Source organism: Pseudopipra pipra, chromosome 14 (genome assembly GCF_036250125.1).
Source record: "Pseudopipra pipra isolate bDixPip1 chromosome 14, bDixPip1.hap1, whole genome shotgun sequence".
In the NCBI taxonomy this organism is placed as follows: domain Eukaryota; kingdom Metazoa; phylum Chordata; class Aves; order Passeriformes; family Pipridae; genus Pseudopipra; species Pseudopipra pipra.
This window is the reverse complement of record NC_087562.1, coordinates 6,359,247-6,379,405: the sequence shown is the minus strand read 5'-3', so window position 1 is coordinate 6,379,405 and position 20,159 is coordinate 6,359,247. Positions and strand designations below refer to the sequence as shown.

The following is a 20,159-nucleotide window of genomic DNA, read 5'->3' as shown; positions in this document are numbered from 1 at the left end:
GCTCTGAGGAACATTAATGGCACCATGGTCTCTGTTAATATGGGAAAGAAATGTTGGTGTTTTTTGGGTGCATATTTGTACCCTTACAGTGTTCAGCACACTCCAGTGTAATTCACATCTCCAACAAGCTGTTAGTCCTATATCCCATGGTGAATTTTCATTTTTTCTTAATCCTAGTATGGATAAATTTTAAAAATACGTAAGTGACCATGAAGAACTCACGGAATTCATTGGAATTCCATTCCAATTCATGGAAACAGTGATTCGACAATGTCCATAAAGCAAGTGGTGCTTGTTCATCAGTAAGATGCCTCTTACTCAAACCTGAAACTTCAGGATGACTGAGTTCATCTGCTGGAGAAGGCATGTAGTGATAGGACAAGGGGGAATGGCTTTAAACTGCAAAAGTGTAGGTTTAAATTGGATATTAGGAAGAAATCCTTCTCTGTGAGGGTGGGGAGGCCCTGGCACAGGTTGCCCAGAGAAGCTGGGGCTGCCCTATCCCAGTGTTCAAGGCCAGGTTGGAAAGGGCTTGGAGCAACCTGGGCTAGTGGAAGGTGTCCCTGCCCATGGCAGGGAGTGGAACTGGATGAATATTAAGGCCCCTTCCAACCCAAACCATCCTTCATCATCCAAAATGACAAGCTATTTTTAAAGTATTTGGGGCAAATTCAGACAGATTTTTCTTTCTAAAAGATTCTCCCACCAAAAAAAAAAAAAAAAAAAAAAAAAAAAGAGAGAGAAAAAAAAGGAAAAAAAAGTGGTAAGTAGACATATTGGCATGTGGAAAGATGCTTTTTATTACTTTAAATTGGAGAAATTATTGTAAACAGCAAGCTATATTTTCCTCATCATATCCATTTTTGAACACTTCAGTCTCTTCCAGACTGCCTTCCTCATAATTGCTGCTCTCTTAGTGGGCATAGGAAAAGTAAGTGACTGTTTGCCAAGTGCCAAATACACACATACACAAACCTCTGGGTTTCACAGATGTTTTCAGGAAGCTGAAACCCCTGATAAATCCTTGCAGACCACTGAGATGAATAATATTTGTGGATACATTTTTGAGGCTACCAAACTGGAGAGGTATTTGTGGCTGTGGGCTTTGCCACTCACATGGAAAAGTATGTTTTCCTTATATCCATCATATAGGCTGTATTTTGCATGTCTGCCTTTAATTAGAACTATTTCATATCTTAGAGAGTATGTAGCATCAAATGAATCATTGAGAAATTGGAGTTAACCAGCAAACTGTAAAGTCCTTTTTTTCATTCATGGGTTGCCACAGTGCCAAAATTTCCTCAGGGCAGAGGTTTTAGCAAATCAGCTGAACCCAAATGTGCAGTAAATGTCACAGTCTCAGGGACAGACTTGACATGCATTTTTACACCATATACCAATTTACATGACCTGAGGTCACACTATACCAGTCCTTTTATTTAGCACTGACATCAGAAGGGTTTTGAAGATCATAATCTGATCCACTTATTTCAATAAGATTATATGGATTCAAAATGTATTAGGATCTGGCCTAAACCTAACTGGCAAGTTGCACAAAAATATTCATTTTATCAAAATGACCTCATGGATATGAACTAAGTGTCTCCATCAACCACACCTCAGCCCTGTGCCATCCTCTGACACACAAGATCCTTCCTAACCTGCAGACCTGAGCCCACCCAGAGGTCCACATTTACCCTAATGGGTCCCAGAGCTTTGGGAGGCAGTTTGAGAAGGGGGTAACAAAGGAGGAAGCTCATTTCTGGTTTTCACAGATCTCTTTGGCAGGTTTTTTTTACTATTATTATTATTATGGCAATGAACAGAACCACAGTGATTAACTGAATGAAATATGGAACATCCTGCAGCCCCCTCCTGCCAGATCTCTGCTCAAAAATAACCATCTGCAAGTGTCCAGATGCCAAAGCCATTCTCAAAGTGAATCATAGAATCACAGAAAGTTTGGGCTGGAAGGGGCCTTAAAGATCATCCTGTTCCACCCCGTGACAAGGGCAGGGACACCTTCCACTAGCCCAGGTTGCTCCAAGCCCTGTCCAACCTGGCCTTGGACAATCCCAGGGATGGGGCAGCCACAGCTTCTCTGGGCAACCTGTGCCAGGGCCTCCCCACCCTCACAGGGAGGAATTTCTTCTGTAAATCATTGCATTATCGTTTGCCTTTGCCCAAGAGTAATAGGAGGATTTAAAACTTATGTCTCAGGCCAAACTTCAATTTCTGAACACCAAGAGTGTTTTGGAAAATGTCTCTGACAACGCTGCAGTCGATGCTGCTAAGCAGTGAACAGCAAGATGCAAAAAAACCCCACCATTTTTTCTGCTTTCCTCTTTCCTCCTCCCCAGCTTTGGTCCTGCACTCACCCAGTTTAAGGAAAATATCCTAGAAAGCTTGACTTGCTTACCTGGACAGTCAGGGTGGTCCCACTTTAGCTGGTAGTTCTGCTTGTGCAAATTGAATTCCATTGGAAAAATCCTACCAGTCTCACAGAAATGGTGTCAGTGGTTTGCCTGCTGTAAATCTGAAGGCAAAAGAAATGAAGTTAAAAAAAAAAAAAAAAGAAAAGGCAGTGGCATTTACAACACATTTTTACAGAGCAAAGAGCATATACCATGTTAGGGAATGGGGATTTTACAATGGTTCGAGAATTAGCTACTGGCTTATATGGATGTTTGTACATATTTTATAGAATATATACTGTGTGTATATATTGTATATATGCTTAATACAAAATTGCTTGGTTTTCTATCTAACCTGCCTCCTCAGGCTACACCAGGTTTTGAAAGAGTGAAGGCAAGATTTAACAGAGGAAAGAGAAATGAAAGACAAATGGAAGGTCTTTCCCACCACTAATAATTATTACTTTCAGGAGAAAAGGAGGGGCAGCATCTGTGCTAAGAAAATGAACTGTAGGGGCACAGCTAAAGTGCAACATGAGATAATAATGCTCAAACTACAGCTATTTTTCCACTGCCATATGGAATAACCTAATCTCTGTCCTCCTGTTTGTTTGGATTTTTTTCCCCCTGATATTTCAGGGAAGGAATGGAGAAACCAGCCTTAAATCCTGGAGGAGCCCTCAAACCCAAAGTTGTGTTTCTGATTTCAGTTCTGTTTAGAGCACAACATGGGTTTGTTATTCCGTGGCCTCTTGCTGAAATAGGTCACTGTGGCCTCCCCTGTTAAAAGCTGCCAATTATATTTTGCTCCAGGCCAGAATTCTGCATAAAAACACCAATGAAATATTAGCAGAGGGAAAAGGCTCTTTATTGCTCTTATTTATACTCAGCAGCACTTAGGGGGTGGATGCTTCTAGACCAGGTGCTGTTCAGAAATGCAGTAAGAACCATCCCCGCTGGTAATAAAGGCAGCAGAAAAGAGGTAAGAAGGAAAAATGAGGAGGGAAAACAGATCTCCTCAGGCTCAGATGCACATCTTTCCCACCAGATCAAGTCACTGCATTGGGAGGTGCACCCAAATCCAATCTCACTGCGTGGGAGAGACTTTAATTATGCATCTAATTGATTTAATTTCAAGAGGCACCAAGGAGCTGATCCACAGAACTGATTCCTCTCTGCAAAAGAAGAAAGAACGTGGCAATTACTGAAAATTATTTAGCAATGTCTTACAAGCCAAGAGATTGTCCACAAATTTAGGGTGAAACACTATCCCCAGGGACTGGAATAAGTCCAGTTGGGCCTGAATTTCACTGATGGGTGTACAAGGTGTAAAAGAAATCAACTGTGACTCTAGGACTCTGCTTTCCCAATTTTATACAACAAGTCATCACATCTTTCTCCAGGACATCTCCAGCCCCACTGCTTGATTCCATTTAGGACTTTTCAACTTGTATTGGCCCCAAGAATAACCAGCCTAAGAGCCATAAACATTTAACAGTCCATAGTTGCAATATTCTCTTTATGCATGTAGTTTCTGGCCCATTTTTCTCCTTAGAAGATTATGCAACACTAATTACATTCATTTTTTTATCCAGGAGAGTTGATAGAAACACATCCAAAGGCATATTTCCCTAGGCAACAGCCTGCTTTAATAAATTCTTGTTGCACTGGAAATATTTGTATTTGAATCTATAAAACAGAGATTAAGCAAAAGTTTCTAATATTGTTTAAGCACTTTGTGCCAAACAACAATTCCATTGCACTGTAAATTAAAGAAAACATGGGATTTGTTACTTTTATGTCATAGTAAAGAAGAGTTAATTCATTTCTTCACCAAATGTATATTCCAGTGATATATTAATGAGTTTAGATCAAGGTATTAAGAAACAACCCACCATTTGCTGTGTGCACACTAAATGTCACTCAGGCATGGCTAAACCCCACACTTCTGATCAAGTACATTAAATCTTTTTACAGAAGTTTATTCTAATCCCTGCTTGAAAACTAAATCCCAGAGAAGAGCAATAAGGATAAGAGGCTCTCAGAGAAAGCAATACTTGCTCAGGCAAGAAGGATAAATCAAAGACGAAATGGATAAATTAAATAACGAAGCCCACACCTTCAAAAATCACTTTTTTGTCTAAGTTCTGTTAACAGTCAGATCCCTGTACATTGTGACAATCTAGAGACAACCAGATTCAGCTACTGGCTGATTTACCCCAGTGAGAAACACCCAAAACTAGGGGGAAAACCATTCTCTTACCTACGTGTATGTAAATCTACACCACCAGTATTATAACCAGCTCGCCTAAAGCTGGGTTATTCCGGCTTTACCCCCATTTTGAACAGAATCCAACCCAATTAAATCCACCTAGAGCATAAAGAAATCCTGCTGGTAGCACAAACCCCATTTCATTCCGTTTGCTGTCAGTTTTGACGAGCACAAGGACACTCAGGACCAGCCACGGATACCCCGGAGCACTGCTGAGCATGGAAACCCTTCCCGGGGCAAACAGAGCCTTTCCAACACATTGCACACCAGATATCAGCCTGGCCTGGCTAATTGAACTAAATCCACTCCAAGCAACTTGATCAAACAGGAAAAGGTTGATCTGATGCTCAGACTTTCCTCTTACTCAAGATGGCAGCAGAGATACTATGAGTCACTGAGCAGAGCTGGCTCCTGGGTGTGTTTTCTGCACCTCTAACAGGACTGTTCTCAGTCCCTGGAAACAGTTTCATTTTGGATTGGAACGAGGCAGAACCGAATAGAAAATAAAACAAGAGAGTCAGGAGATGATTCCGGATGTTACTTACTGTGTCCTGTTGCTCCTGGCATCTCCCCTTCTTTCCACAGAGGAACACATGATGTTTGCACAGCCTCATTAGAGAAATGACTTGTCTCCAGGTTGCAGTATCAGAGAGACAAACTGGAGGAGTATCCTGGAAAAGAAGAAATGGATGATGTGAAACAGATGTTTGTCTTTAATTGCTTGTTGCAGATGCAGCCCGGTAACTAATCCACCTGCTTTCTTCCCATAGGGATAATTACTCGCCCCGTGATCCCAGCCAACTGGATTTATGTTTTCCATGCCTCATTATACCCAGCTCTGCTCTGCCCAGCAATAGGCCCCAAAGTGCTGCACAAGTGCAATGCTTCTATAAATACCCATGTCTTTCTTTCCCAGAGAAACTGTGGATGCCCCATCCCTGGAAGACTTCAAGGACAGGTTGGATGGGGCTTGGATCAACCTGGTCTAGTGGAAGGTGGAATGGAACAAGATGATTTTTAAGGTCCCTTCCAACTCAAACATTTTATGATTCTGCACCTCTAGGTACAGTTAGGAAGTTTTCCTAGCTTTCTTCATTCTATCATACAGAACTAAAGCCCCTCACACAGCTCTTCCCCCAAGGCAATGCCCTGGTTAGACCTTTCGGGCTCATGAATCTTTCAGAGAGAAAAAAAAAAAAGGTTTCTAATCATAAGTGAAGTAACAGTAAATTGGTAACAGTAAACACAGGTATTTTCAGTGTGGTTGCTCAGATACAAAGATTCATATGGCAAGTAAGGTTTTCCAGAGAATCTGGATATGTTAATTCAAAATAATAGTGCCATCAGGATGGTGCATGTGAGAGCAGAGCTTTTAAGTCACAGCAGTAAATAGCTCATGTCTGAAAGCCCCATTTCCCTTTTGTCATAAGAACTGATCAGAAAGACTTGGTGAAGGTTTCTGAATATCCAGGTTATGCTAATGCTGATTTTTAATTTGCTCATATGTTGCTATTCTAAGTCACATTTAGCACAGAGCAGTGGTCCGTGTTTACTCAGCATTTTCCCCAAACATTTATGACTTGCACTCAGTGGTGCTGCTCAGTGAGGACAGAAGCACTTGGTAGCGAGTTCTGATCGTGATTAACAAGCAATTAACAGTTCTAACCAGCTAATTGAATCAAGAACAACAGAAGTTTCAAGAGATCTCTGCTTGTCACCTACACCAAGCAACCCTTGGAAGCAGGGGCAGCTCCTGTCTCCGATGCTCCAGCAGTGGGACTGGTTGTCTTCCTCACTGCCAAAGGAATTTGGCTTTGGTGGAGGAGCTGGTGGACAAGTGATGGGAATGAGAAATTATCATTCACTGAACTTGACAGGACTGGAAACAGAATGTGACCTGAGGCCCAAGCTTTGTTATGGTCCTCATTAGCACAGCCTCCATCTTTTCTTCTTTTCAAGGGAGCTACTCATTTCTGTGCCTCAAGCGAGAGCCAGCACCAGCTGGAGATAATTTAGTCCTACTTCACTAATGTTGATGCCTCTGGATTTAATACTGGCTTTTCTGGAACCCTACTAAGACTCTTTGGCTTGGCAAGGTGGCTCAGGTAGTTATCCTGAGCATAATATTTTGTTAACCAACCCGGTGCAGATCTATTTCAAAAATGAAACAGGAATCTGGTCATCCAGGACTAACAAACCTCCTCAAGCTCTTCCACTGCTCGAGGCTCAGCAGCCCTCAGCTCTGGGGAACATCTTCAAAAGCCTTTCAGGCTTAACTACTGCCTGCTGGAGAAACACTCAAAAGCAAAATGAAGTTTTCAGAGGGAAAATCCAGTGGCTGGAGAGACGTGTGGGTGCTGCTGGGAATGCAGAGAACAGGGGTGTGAGTTGAGTGTTATCACTGGTTGTCACCAAGGGCTTTGCATCTGGATGCAGCCAGCCCAAAACCCACTGCTGTCCTAGAGCCTCTGGGGGCCTGTGAATACCTGATCCAAAGGGCCTAAGCAATGGCCTAAGGAGAAGCTGGGAGAGAGCCCAGATACAGCAAGTCTTAAGAAGGACAGACAATAAAAAGCTGAGGCACATCACCACAGCCTTTGTTCACACTGCTGTGCCTGGGGACAGGCATGAAACCACGAGTGGAAGTCCCTGCCAAACCAGAGAGACACAGGGAGATTAAAAAATTGTCCCATGCAAGACTGCTCAGAGAATATTTTACACTCAGGGTTGCTCCTGAACACTACCCAGGGATGGTCTCAGCCTTGTGCTGCCTCCTGCTCCTCGTGTGCAGGATGATTTGGTCCAGAAGGACATCAGTGCCAGAAAGGAGAGACTGAGTGTGTCCTCCTCAGTGTTATACAGACCATGGGTGTTGTCAGAGGACCAGGCCAAAGGAGGAGCACACAGAGACACGGTGGGTCAGAGCCTGTACACACCTCTAAGCTCACAGGAACTTCAGTTTGACCTATCAGCACCTACACTTCCCTCAGTTGTGTTCAACACACCAGCAAATTTATATCTTTTTGTTTAATTTCAAACAGTTCAGGTCCAGTTTGATGCCTGACTTGCCCACAGGTCTGGTGAGAAATGCTGGTGTGATGTATGTAACAAGCAGACTTTTATTTTCCAAGCTCCTCAAGATCTCACCTTTTATATCAGTGGCTGCTGTTACACACAGGCAGGTAAGTGGAGTTCCATTACTTGCCCGTGGCATGGAAAAGCCCTGGAATTAACCCAGCAGTTTGGATGTCTGCAGTAACTGTACTCTGCCTTCTCTTTCACAAAGAACTTGCTATAATACTGAAAAAAAAATAAAACCAATATGAAATTCCAACTAATTGAATTAAATGGAATAGCCTTTCAGACTGCCCATTCTGTGAATCACATTATCTTTGTGTTTACTGACGGTTTGACAGAAATCTAAATGATCCCAATTTTATCAGAATAAATCAACTAAACAAACAAACAAAAAATCCCTTCTAAAAAGGAAAGGACAGACGTTCTTAATAGCCATCTGGAATAGATTATTCCTCTCCAAGTAGCATTGTTGATACTGAAAGTGTTGTAACAATATCCTTTTCTAATGTGGTTCTGCTGTGGCTCCATCCATAATAAAACCAGCCGAAGCCAAGGAACCCACTTAGCATGATAAGATCCCCAAAACCTGGATTATTTATGTAAGACTCTCCTTTGACAGTCTGAGTTTCATGGTCTGATGAAATTACTTTTAATATTTTTAAAAGAGACCAAAGAATGAGCATCACCTAATCTGGGGAAGTGCTTTTGCTGAACTATACACCCTCCAAGTTCTTGTAAATCCTAAACCCCACTAAGGAGAGATGGAGACTGAAAATAAAGACAACTTTCCCTGTTTCCTGCCTTGTAAAGCCTAAAATAACTGCACTATTTTTATTTTTTTGAGTATATATTGTCATCTCTGCAGTATGACTGCATTCAAAGCTTACTGTAGAAAAAGCAGAATATACATTACTTTCATAAATGATGGATAAATATCAGTCAAAGCACAACACCTTTACACCAAAATACTCAGAAAAATCTAATAATATTGGGCTCAAACAGAGGAAACTGAAACAAAACTACCCAGCAGAAAGAACTCAGCATTTTTTAGCTCAAATAAATCGAAGAGTAGCCTGCCAGGTTCCCCAGTAAAGGCATTTCTACCACACTGACAGTGGTCAGTGCTGGGAAGGTGTTGTTTTTCCTAAGAAACCTCTCCACTTCTGCCACCTTGCAGCTACTTGTTTGTAGCTGTGTCTCATTTCCCAGCATTTTTCTGTCTCAAACTTTGAAGTGATCAGGGCCAGAGAGATGGGTACTGTAAAAACAATTTCCCTAGGAAATTGCACTTAATATTATAGAAGTTCCATGCTTTTCACCCTATTTTTTCCTTCTCCTATTGCCCACTTGCTGATGCACTATCTCATCCCGTCCTACTTGCATAACCTCAGTTTCTCCAGCTGTACACGCTCACGATTATGCAAAGAATAGTCATTCTTTGTAAAAGCTTTTCAGAACTTCATGGGGAAAACCAAGGAAAACAACATCATAACAGGGCCTGTTAGATGCTGGACATTACCAGTTCCAGCTGTTCTATCAGCCAAACACTTCCAAGCAATTTAGCCCACAGCAGCAAATCTCAATGAAAAGCTGATCAAAAAAGAAGGGATGAGAAGAGTCAGAGCCATTTCAGACCTTCTTTGAAGTCTCAGTCTTTGCCATCAGTCTGCTCTTCCCTGAGGTCACTCTGCTCAGCCCAAATGCCATCCCCTCACAGAGAATTAAAGAGCCCTGGGTGCAACTTTGCATTGTTGCTCCCCCACTCTGAGAAATGAAGCCCGTGATTCGTGAGAAGCCACAAAACCAGCAAGAAAACTTTGTCTGTGTGGTTGTTGGCAACTGCTGGGACAAAATATGGCTTGAAGTCATAACAGGACCTGGGGTCCCCTCCCTCCAGCCCTGCCACCCGAGCTCAGATCCAGCTGTGAGCCTTTCTTCTTCTTCTTCTTCTTCTCTTTATTCTCTGTGTTGCCTGATAGCAGAGGTTCTGCCAATCTACAATTGGAAACAAGAGCTGTGCCTTTGTGCTCTGCCTGCCCAGAGATAGGGCAGTAATTTATGTAGCCACATGCCAAGGACTTGCCAACAATGTCAAAAGCAAGCTCATAATAAATTACTCTTCTCGAGGCACTTCCTTCTCTTGCCAATGGAGGAAAAGCAAAGAAAAATTACAAAGAGCCTCCGCTTGTTTTCTTCAGACAACTGTGATTTATTACAGGTGAAACGAGGAGGATTCCAAAAACATTATTCCTATAAGGGAAGGTAACCCAATCTCCAGCAAAAATAAACAGCCATGTTTAAATAAACATTCTGAGAATGGCTACTACCCTTTTCTCTTGAAGCATTTCTGTCCTGATACTGTGCTGCTGCACGAGAGGCTGCTCTGAAGACCCAGGGACCTCCTCTGGTTTGGGTGGCCTGGTAAGTCATCAAAGGATAAAAGGGAGAGAACAAAGGGAAAAATAAAAGTATTATGAGCTGCGGTTGAAGTGCCTGACAGATGTTGGTTTGTTGCTTATGGGAACTGCCTTTCAGCTTCAGAGCAGAGATTCACCCAGCTCAGGGCTCAGGCTCCTACCCCTGGTAGGGAAGGGGTGGGATGTACAAGGTCTTTCCCCAGTATACCCTCCTGGAGGCCACTGGTCAGTGGTTTAGGGACTTCCCACAGCTATTCCATGAACAGAGAAGTCAATAAATCACAGCAACTTTGAGGCCACATACCCTGCAAAAATCTGAGCATTTCACAGCAGTGAATGATGCCCCTCATGGAAGCCTGGAGAGAAAAACTCAAGCCAGTGAAATAGAAATGTCAATAAAAGTCTCTCATTTCATTTCATGGATGCAGAGGGTTTAAGCCCACTTTCCAAGTGCACATAATGGAAATAACAGCAAGCCCTACACAATGTCCTTCCTGACTCGCTCAGGAAACCGAGCACCTTCTTTTAGCTCTCTCCACAACTGATAGACAAGCACCACTTTCTGCCCACAGCAGCATCACATCCTTTTTTTCTGTGCTCTGGGCTCTTCCAATTGACACCATGTAGAAAAAAAAAATCAATCTACACCAGGCCAGAAAAAAGACCATTAACAAGGGTCCAACTGCACATTTTCAACTGAGGGGGTCACTGGGGTATCCTCATTTCAGGCACAACTCCTAATACCCTGTATTTCATATTGCTGCTTAGTCAAAATTCACAAAAGGAAAGGAAATACCCACATTTTCTTTTCTCTGCAGAAGGATAGTACTTCAAGCATTGCTGCAGTGACACATCTCAGAGTTTGGGACCCACCACCCTTAATGTAAGTCCCTTCAAAGTATCAGGGTCCTCGCAGACTTTAGAGTTTCAGCAGTACTAAGAAAACCAGGGACAACAACCTTCCCTGGATCTGAGGACAGGATCCAGCCTCTCTGCACTGAAGGCTTCAGACCTTTTTTTCTCTCCCAAGTGGGAAGGGTGGGAAGGTTAAATGTCATCTTCTTTCCTCCTCATCTGCTTTGGCACCAGGACAGCAAATTGCTCAACACGACCAACAGCAAATGGGTTGGTAAGAGTTCGAGAACAAATCAGGTCAGGGGGATCCAGCCCAGTAAAGAGAAAGGTCATCTACCTGCCCCCTGGCAGTTTAGGTCATGCTTTTCCTTCTTATCAAGCACACAAAACGCTAATCTCTGATCCCATGAGGTGTGGAGAGTCCCAGGAAATTGCCGTGTTCCTCAGTGCCCCTTGAACAACCCACAGGGATTTATTGCCCTGAGTGTGATCAGCACATCACACCCTGTGCCTCCTCTGTCACTGGCCTTGCTCTTTGCTTTACTTTCCTTTTCTTCATTAACATGAGCTATTAGGAAACCTTGCTGCAGTAATGAAAATCCCATTCTCTCCACTGAGATAAGACAATTAATGGCACAGGGCAAATTAATCCCACAGTTGCTTGGGATAGTTGTTCTCTTAGATGCTGTGAACACATCACTCAGACTCAGGGCAGATTTTTTCCTTATTAAGCTTATTGTGCTTTCTGAAGTTTATTCCTTCACAGTTCATCACCAAGAGAAAGGTAATTAAAACAGCCTTTTTTGCCACACTTAAAAAACTAATGGGATAAAGGAGTGGGGAGAAAAACAGCAAGTCTTGTCTTGATTGATTTCTGTGATGACGAAAAGGTTGCAAGAATAATTTGCTCATGAATTAATAGTGAGCTGAGCATCTCCAGCCAGCTGAGAACCAGGCTGAAAAACAGAGCCTGCACACTGGTAAACCAGGCAGGGTTAAATCCCCCAATGAGCCAGGGCAGCCAGGACATCCCATGGTGCAGAGCAGACAGCTGCTGCCAAGACTCCTTTTCCAGTCTGTGGAGACAGCAAGACACCTTGGCTCAGGCCCCAAAAGAGCTGGCACGGGAATCAGGGAGCTGCTGGCCAAGAGAAAATGCCAAGGGAAGAAGTGTGCCTTCAGCCACAGCCCTTGCAGGGAATTAGGTGTTCCAGGTGCTGTCTCCCAGTGTCACTGTGACCATCTCCATGGCTGGACAGGTGCCCTGAGGACAGGCACCTCACCCAAATCACAGCCCTCACGAACTCATTTTCTGAGCTGTGCTGTTGGAGGACTCACCTTTGAGCTGTGAGGCATCTCTCTCATCCCTGGGCCAAGAACTATTCCAGTATCCTGTGTCAGTGGTGTGCTGGGCCCCAGATTCCAGCCCTCATCTCCACGTGTGCTGGGCAGTGCAGCCGTGCTGACTGATGGTCCCTCTCTGGCTCAGCACGTGATGAACCTTCCAGGTTGAGCTCAGTGACTAAAACCACCTTGGGAATACCCTCCCCTTGTAGCCAGATGCCTCTGGAGAAGAGAGGCCAAATGGAGGAGGACCCAAAGGCTTCATGGAGGACTGCCCATGGTCCAAGGATGGGGTAAAGAGAGATGGACACCTGATCTCTGCTTTCACTTCCTTGGGGCAGTGATGGTCAGTTTGCCCAGAGACATTGGAGAAGGGTCCCAGAAAGAGACACTCTGATGCCTCAGGAACCTCCTTGTGGAAATGAAGATGCCAATGGATTTTCAGGGGCATTCTAACCAGGCAGCAAGCCAAAGAGTGGGAGATTAGGGATCTATACTTTGGACTGAGACCTGCTGAGCTAAACCTTGATCAAACAACATTTTCCATTTGTGGCTTCAGCCCAAAGTGCCTAAATTGTCTGCTTAGGAGATTCAGCTTTTCATCCCATGCCCCTGTAAGGCAGGAGGTACCACGTGAAACCTTCTGCAGAGCTCCTAAACCACATAGGCTGGATAAATAACCCTGCAGGAAAACTTCATTTCAAAATATTTTGCAGCGAAAATAAAATAGTTGAGCACAACGTGTTCTTCGAAGTACATTCCTGTAAGTACATCTTGTTGTGATCTTTTTGTAACATTTTTCAGATTGATTAGGAATGTATTTATTTTTTTAAAAAATAAGCTCTGCAGAGTGGTTAGGAGAGCCCCTTCTGAGTTATGTCCTCTTGCTTCCCAGTCTGGGCTCCCTTGGTGTGAATTGTCTCATCCATCCTCACAGAACTTCAAAGGAAACACTTGAAAGAACTCAGAAACCATCACCATAAACTGACTAAGAGACCATTTTTAGAAGTCTACTCAAAAACCTTTCAGAGACAGATATAGCACTGAGCTACAGGGCTTTATTTTTTTTTTTCCATGAGATAGGTAGTTTCATTCACCCAAAAACTGAATGCTTACTCATTTGGTCCCTGTTCTCCCTGGAAGTCTTTCAAGTTTCCATCATTTGGTAACGTAGCGAGGATTAGAAGACTTCCTGATGTCCTCCTTGTGTCTGAAAAGGAACACATGGCTGATGTCACCGTTTTTTGCTTGTAATATTTGGGCACACAACTAATGGGGATCTCTTACCTGCTTTCCATTTGGTGTTACTTCTTGTACCCTTCCTTCCTGATACAGTGCCAATGGAACAGATGTGCTTTAGCCTGGAAATTAGTGTCCTCTCCCCATAACCATTCCCTGCTCCTAACCCCTTGTAAACCTGTGAAAACACACCATGCAGCTCCTAACAGGGAGAGGAAAACAGAGGAAAGAAAACAAGCATTTACATGGTAACAGGTTTATGATTTTGCTGGGTTGGTTAAAACAGGGAGTATATTCAGATTATTGTGAAAATTTGGTATCTCCTTAAGAGTTCTGGTTCAAAAAGTACTTCCAATCCTGAGCCTTTTTGGACAGATCACCACAGCGAACGTGGATGGAAATCCACTGATTAAACAGTGTACATTTGCAACACTAAAAGATATCAGCCAGTCATAAAAGGGCTGTAAATAATTATTTCATACCTAGTAGCTGTAATTAATTTGTGGCTCTCTCACATGTCTGATCCTTGACATCTTTTATAACTTCATTTGCAGATTTCCTCAGTCCTGGTAGTGTTCAAGGCCAGGTTGGACGGGGCTTGGAGCAACCTGGAAGGTGTCCCTGCTCATGGCAGGGGGTTGGAACTAGATAAGCTTTAGGGTCCCTTCAAACCCAAACCATTTTCTGATTTTATGATATTCCCAGCATATATTCCCTGAATAACAAGGGTGTTTCTCTACAACATCAGGAAATAAGAGCTGCCTGAATAAACCTGTATATCCCCCCAGCCAGGTTTCACATAATAAAAGGACCCCCCCTATGGGAAAGTCAGAGGTGTGGGGGTTGTAACTGTCTCAATAAATGCTTCATCCAAAGCAAATGCTTCATAAAGGAGTAAAGACACAAATGGGGTCTTCTTCCACATGAGTGCCCCTGTCTCTGCATTCCCGTCTCCTCTAGGTCACCTTTTGGGGCTGCTCCAAGGTGGTCTGCCAAGTAATTTTGGCAGGTGAGCCAGGCTTCTCTCATGATCCTATTACTAAGTTTAAATCTGCTCATCACTGCCATATTTTAAGTAATGTTAAGGTCCCAGGTATTTAGCTGTTTAAGAACATTTACTGATGGAAATTTAGACTTCCCCAGCAGCTGAGCATGGGGTTTGAAGATGTGAAGTTTAAATTAAGCCACTTTAAGAGTGATAAAATAGGACCATTTATTCTGCCCCTCAGAGTAACTTGGCTGACATCACCAGGGCAGCAGACAGAAAAACAGGGAGCTCCACATCTCCCACAATTGGCTGAAGACTTTGGTGCAAGGAAATCCCCAAGGACCTCGTTGAGTCTGTGCCCTCTCCACATCATGAACAAGGACATTAAAGTCTCTCAGACCTGTCTGCCCCTGAGGATGATCTTTCCTCCTTGATTTGACTGCCCCAAAACTTGGGAGTAGAACTGCAGTTTCAAACTGGTAATTACTGGGCACTAAATAAACTACAGCTTTGCTGGACCCTGAGCAGTTAAACTACCATGTCAGCTTTCATTCTATACTTTATTCATACTGATTTTCTAGAGAAAGCCTCCCAAATTTGAACTAGAACAGAACGGAGAGTCAGCATGAGGAGACAGAACTAAGTAAAAGCTATTTTCTTTTTGCTGTCAGTTGCTGCACTATGGGCAAGAAGCCAAGAGCAAAATATTCAATAAACATTAGGCAATATTAAAGTTTTGGTGTCTCACAACAATTGTATGCCTGCCATCAAATACGGTCCAAGGGAGGATAAGTGATTTAGTCAAAACCCACTCCCAATCCATCCAGTTCACTCCAGTGAGCAGTGAGGGTTATTAACACCTACACCTTGCCATTCAGGAATATTTTTCAGGATAGTCTTCAAGCAACATTCCTGCAAGGTCACTACTGCCAGAAGCATCCTGTTGCAAAGCAAAACAAACTGGTTTTCCAACAAGATCAGAAGCTGGCTTGGGCAGGAAGATGCTTCAGGTGAGACCCGCTGTGCTAAAGCCTCATATTAGGAATTCCTGTTGCTCAGAAACAGAGGGAATTAAATTGCACTTAGATGCCACCAACAGAGGCTGACACTGCCATTGCTCCTCCCATTGAAGGAGCACCAGACAAAAGTATTCCTGCCCATTATGTCACATCTTTGGCCTTTTCCAACATTATTTGGAGAGTATTTGACACCCATGAAGTTAACCAGCCTCTGGAAGGGAGGGTTTGGAAAAGCACAAATGCACTTGGAACAGGCAGCATCAAGCTAAAACCTGGTCCAAAGAAAAAAATCAACCTGCAGGAACTAATTCAGAAAGGGGTGTGAATTCCAGCAATAACAATGGAGCAATATTCCTGTCCTTCCCAGCTGCAGAAGGAAAAAGCCAAACTCTGTCTGTTCCAGGTCATCTGTTTCGACACATCTAGGAAACAAGTTACCCATAAGGTCAGGCAGGACACTCAGACACTCAACCCCATCCTGAAGAATAAACAATAGGGAGAAGGAATTTCTTGCCTTGCCTTTCCTGAAATCTGAACTGCTGTGAACCAGCCCTGCTGAGCAACAAACCCACGATCCCATCACTTACAGTATCTCTGGATCCAGCAGGAGGAAGAAGGAAACCTGTGATTTTGTGATTCCTGTCTCCAGAGAGGTGCCCACTTCTGACGTTCTCTCACCAGCCACAGGACACACCACAATTCATGTTCTCTACCACAGTCCTTTTAGAAGCAAAGGAAGACATTTCTCCAAGACTTCTGCCTTCCAGGAATGAAAACACAAGATCAAATTTATTTACAAGTTTCTTCAAGGGATGGCAAAAAGAAGGAGAGTTAGAAAGGAGTTCCTAGTAGGTGAGGTCCCTCCTGAAAGGTCCAGCTTAACATGTCAGTCTTACATTGAATATTTCCTTTTAGCAATGGAATTGAAGGCTGAAATCTAAGCTCTTGGGACCCTGGTAGCTTGAGTGCCAGAATAAAGCTCAGCTCTATACCTGCTCTTTATTTTTTAGATATCCAGGGAATATGGGGGTTGAAATTAGGTGACTTTTAAGGTCCCTTCCAACCCAAATCATTCTATGCTTCTATGAAATAAGAAAATTTGAAATTGTAACCAAAATGCTGCCCGTGCTTTGTAGGCAGCCTTTCCTCTTCCAGGTGGAGAAAAATGAAAAGTCTCCTGGGAAAACCTTCCATTGCCCTAAATGTGCCTGAAGATCCAGTTTGGTTTTTGATTATGTCCTAGGGCTTGTCTAAGGGTTGTTCTGCTCCAGCTGATGTGAAGGACAGTGGGGACTGGTTTCATTGCAGTTTCATGCCTTGCATGCTGCACAGGAGATGTGTCCTCCATGGCTAGTCCATGTCTCCATGGTTAGTCCATGTCCTCTGGCTGGTAGTTCTCCACCTCATGAAACAGGATGGAGCTATCAGTGGGGCCACCTAGTATTCTGGGGATTTCTCTACCAGGAAATAATCACTTTGTAGAGGTCCTTCTTGGGGTTAAGGAGCTTTTCTTGCTCTACCATTGCCCAAACAAGTCCCATGCCTCAGCAATCTTCTATCCACTACAGTCCATCCTTCACGTTATTCAACCTCCTCTGTGGGATGGCAGGAGACAGGATCAAGAGAACCACAGTGGGTGTGCAGGAAGACCCAAGTGACCTCCAGCTCTGCTGAGGTGGGTGTTTATTGCTTTCCCAAGACGATGGAGCTGAGTTCAGTCCCTTTCCTGCCAGCACTGCTGAACTGTTATTGTTTCCTGCCTGTGGAGGTGGGAATGTCATGCTTCAGCCCTGCTTTGCTTTTTACTTATTTTGTGGTTTCCATGTGCTAAAACTGACTGAGAGGAGTTATGTGTCCTCTGTAATGGTGAGAAGCAGCTGCTTTCATGTGATCTCACAGCCCATCAAGCAATGCCAGTCCTGAAGGTGTTATTGGAGGAAGCACTTTTATTGCCAGGATTCCTTGTGTCTCTGGGGTTGAGGCACCACAGCAGATTGTTAGCGCTGCTCAGAGCAACAGCAAAACCCTCCTCACAGCTATTTAGGCCAAAGCTGACAGAGTTGTGTGCTAAAATGGATTTGTGCACATTTATGATCTGCATGGGATTTTATCACAGCATGCAAGTCTTGGGGTTTTGCCTTGGTGCAGAAAACTCAAACCCAAACACATCTCTTTCTGTCTGCTCCATCTTTCTGGAGCCAACATTGGCACAAACAGCTGTCTTCCAGTACTTTCCTTACCCAATCAGCAATTTATACCCTTCTTTCTTCCTTTTTTCAAACCAACTGGCTTTATTTTCCATTACAGTGAGGGCTGATTAACCTGGCACTTTGCTCTTCACATCATTAGGACATGAGGCCAGCAGTGACAGACAGCAACAGCAAGAGTCACCAAGGAAGGTCCATGCACAAACCAATTGCCCAAGACAAATTCTAAACCCTCTAAAACCTCAGTTATTCCTCTGTAATACACAGGAATTGTTCAATAAATCTGAGAAATACTGTGTAAGGAAGAGCTGGAAGACAAAGGCCCTGACCAGTGTAAGAACTTGAGCAAGTGGGACATTATAATGACATTAGTAGTTATTATTATTACATCAGTAATTGTACTTGGAGAGATGATTTTCCACTTCTTTTGTATTAGATACAAAAGGTTGACTTCAGTTTATCTGCTTTCAGTTTCAAACACCTTTAAAATTATAAGCCTTTCAATGACACAACGTATATCCTACTTACAGATAATTTGCCTAGAGAATGATCCACATCTGTACCTTTACATAAGCAATGACACAGTATCTGTGCAGCCCAAATATCAGCTCAGCTCTTACCAGCCCACCTTTCCTCTTGGTGAATCCCCTACAAGTCTGACGGTGCTACAGAAACGACGAATTGGCCCAAATCATTTCACTCTCTCTTAAGCACGTTTAGCAAAACAATTGTCACGAAGATTTCAGGTATCCTAAAACTGAAACACCTCACTGAACTACTGGGTTGAGAAAAGATCAGGTTAAAAAAAAAAAAAGATGAGTCTGGCAATATGATTTCATTAAGATGCCAGTTAAACTTGCAGTGGGGACACCAAAAATAGGAAAAAAACCCCTAAAGGCTCCACAGTGCGGCCACTGTTGCCCTGATAGGATGTGAAATCATCCAATGGAACAGAAAAAATTGAGAGACTGAAGTCCTTTCTTGTGAACTAACAGTCTAATTAGAGAAGCTACAGAGAGACAAGACAGCTTTTCTTGACAGAAAAACCCAGGAACTAGTGAACTCCCAGCAGAAATTACTACACTTCCAAAGTCATCATGTAATTTAAAACATCTGTTCCAAGTAGGGAAAAATCTTCCATAAGAAATAAATCAGGAACTCCTTTTTATTCTTTGCTTTTGAGAACTTTCCAATTAAGGGAATTTCCTATTTTTCTTAATTATTTTAGGATACATACTCATTAATAATTATTACAAAAAATAATAAGGGAAGAATTGTACATACCTCAATTCTGGCTCCTTTAATTCCTTTAGTCTTCCTGGGATGACCTTGAAGAGTGGTTTCCACATCCTTCAGCATCTTCTCCTAGAAATAAAACTAACTAAATAAATAAATGATCTGTCTTTCAGGTTAGGTTGTTTGTTTTTTTTTTCTTAAACAAAATCAGAAATAACTCCACTTTGCCCTCTACTTTTGCCCAAGTGCTTCAGAAACATAAGGCTTCCTACAAACCCCGATGAGATGCTAAGGGCAGAAATAAACAGGGGGGTGTTTATTGCACTGTAAACATAAATCAAAAACAGCTCAAGGGTTGCCAAAGTGTCATTAGTGATGGGCAGATCTCAGGAAAGCGATGGATAAAAACTCAGCATGACACAATGGGCCTGAAGTCATAACCAGTGTGGTGTTCCCTGGTCTATCCCTGAGCAGGGGCAGGAGAATTTCGAAGGACACCCAAGCAGCCCTTCCAGGACCCTCCAAAAGGTCTCAGAGCAATGGACACATCTCCCATCACTCCCAAACTGGGCCTTCTGCCAGCACATAGCTAAGTCTAACCAGTGAAACCACAAGGAATTTCTCCTGGTCCGGTCGGGAGAACTTAAATATTCCCTTTTTTTTTTTTTTTTTTCTTCTTTATGTCTGGAATTGCTCAAGAAAAACTTTGCAATGACAGAATGTCTGTGGGAAAAAAAAAGTTGTGCCTGTCCCTGCCAGGACTGAGGGAGACCTGAGCAGCTGCCATGGTTGGGAGGGTTTCTGCATCTTCTCACTGTCCCATGTCTCTGGACATCCCCATTTGGGTCCATCACCTTTCAGAGCCAGCAGGTTTAAGGCTGTATAAATGGAATTCATTCAGCAGCCAGAGATTAGTGATACAAAAATCTCAGCTCGCTTTTAATCAAAGTTTTATATGAAAGTCTAATTTCTGCAATGAAATAAGTTAATTATTAGGGAAGAGCAGCAGGGCATCACTATGGAAGCCAGACTAGAGACACTGGTTGTTTGCTGAGGCACATCCTCTTCCCATCCTCTGCATTTTCCCTGA

The 20,159-nt window shown here is 43.1% G+C and overlaps 1 protein-coding gene across 2 annotated transcripts in view; it reads right to left on the bottom strand.

Moving 5' to 3' along the window:
- The window catches only part of LOC135422031 (hepatocyte nuclear factor 4-beta-like), a 37,332-nt gene extending 34,799 nt beyond the window's left edge, over positions 1-2,533 (bottom strand). Inside the window, exon 1 of one of the 2 annotated variants that reach the window (XM_064670975.1) lies at positions 2,420-2,533. The gene's annotated coding sequence lies outside the window, so the exon portion shown is untranslated. The remainder of the gene's footprint in view (positions 1-2,419) is intronic. The other variant, XM_064670976.1, reaches the window with a different exon arrangement.
- Positions 2,534-20,159: the final 17,626 nt, after the last annotated feature.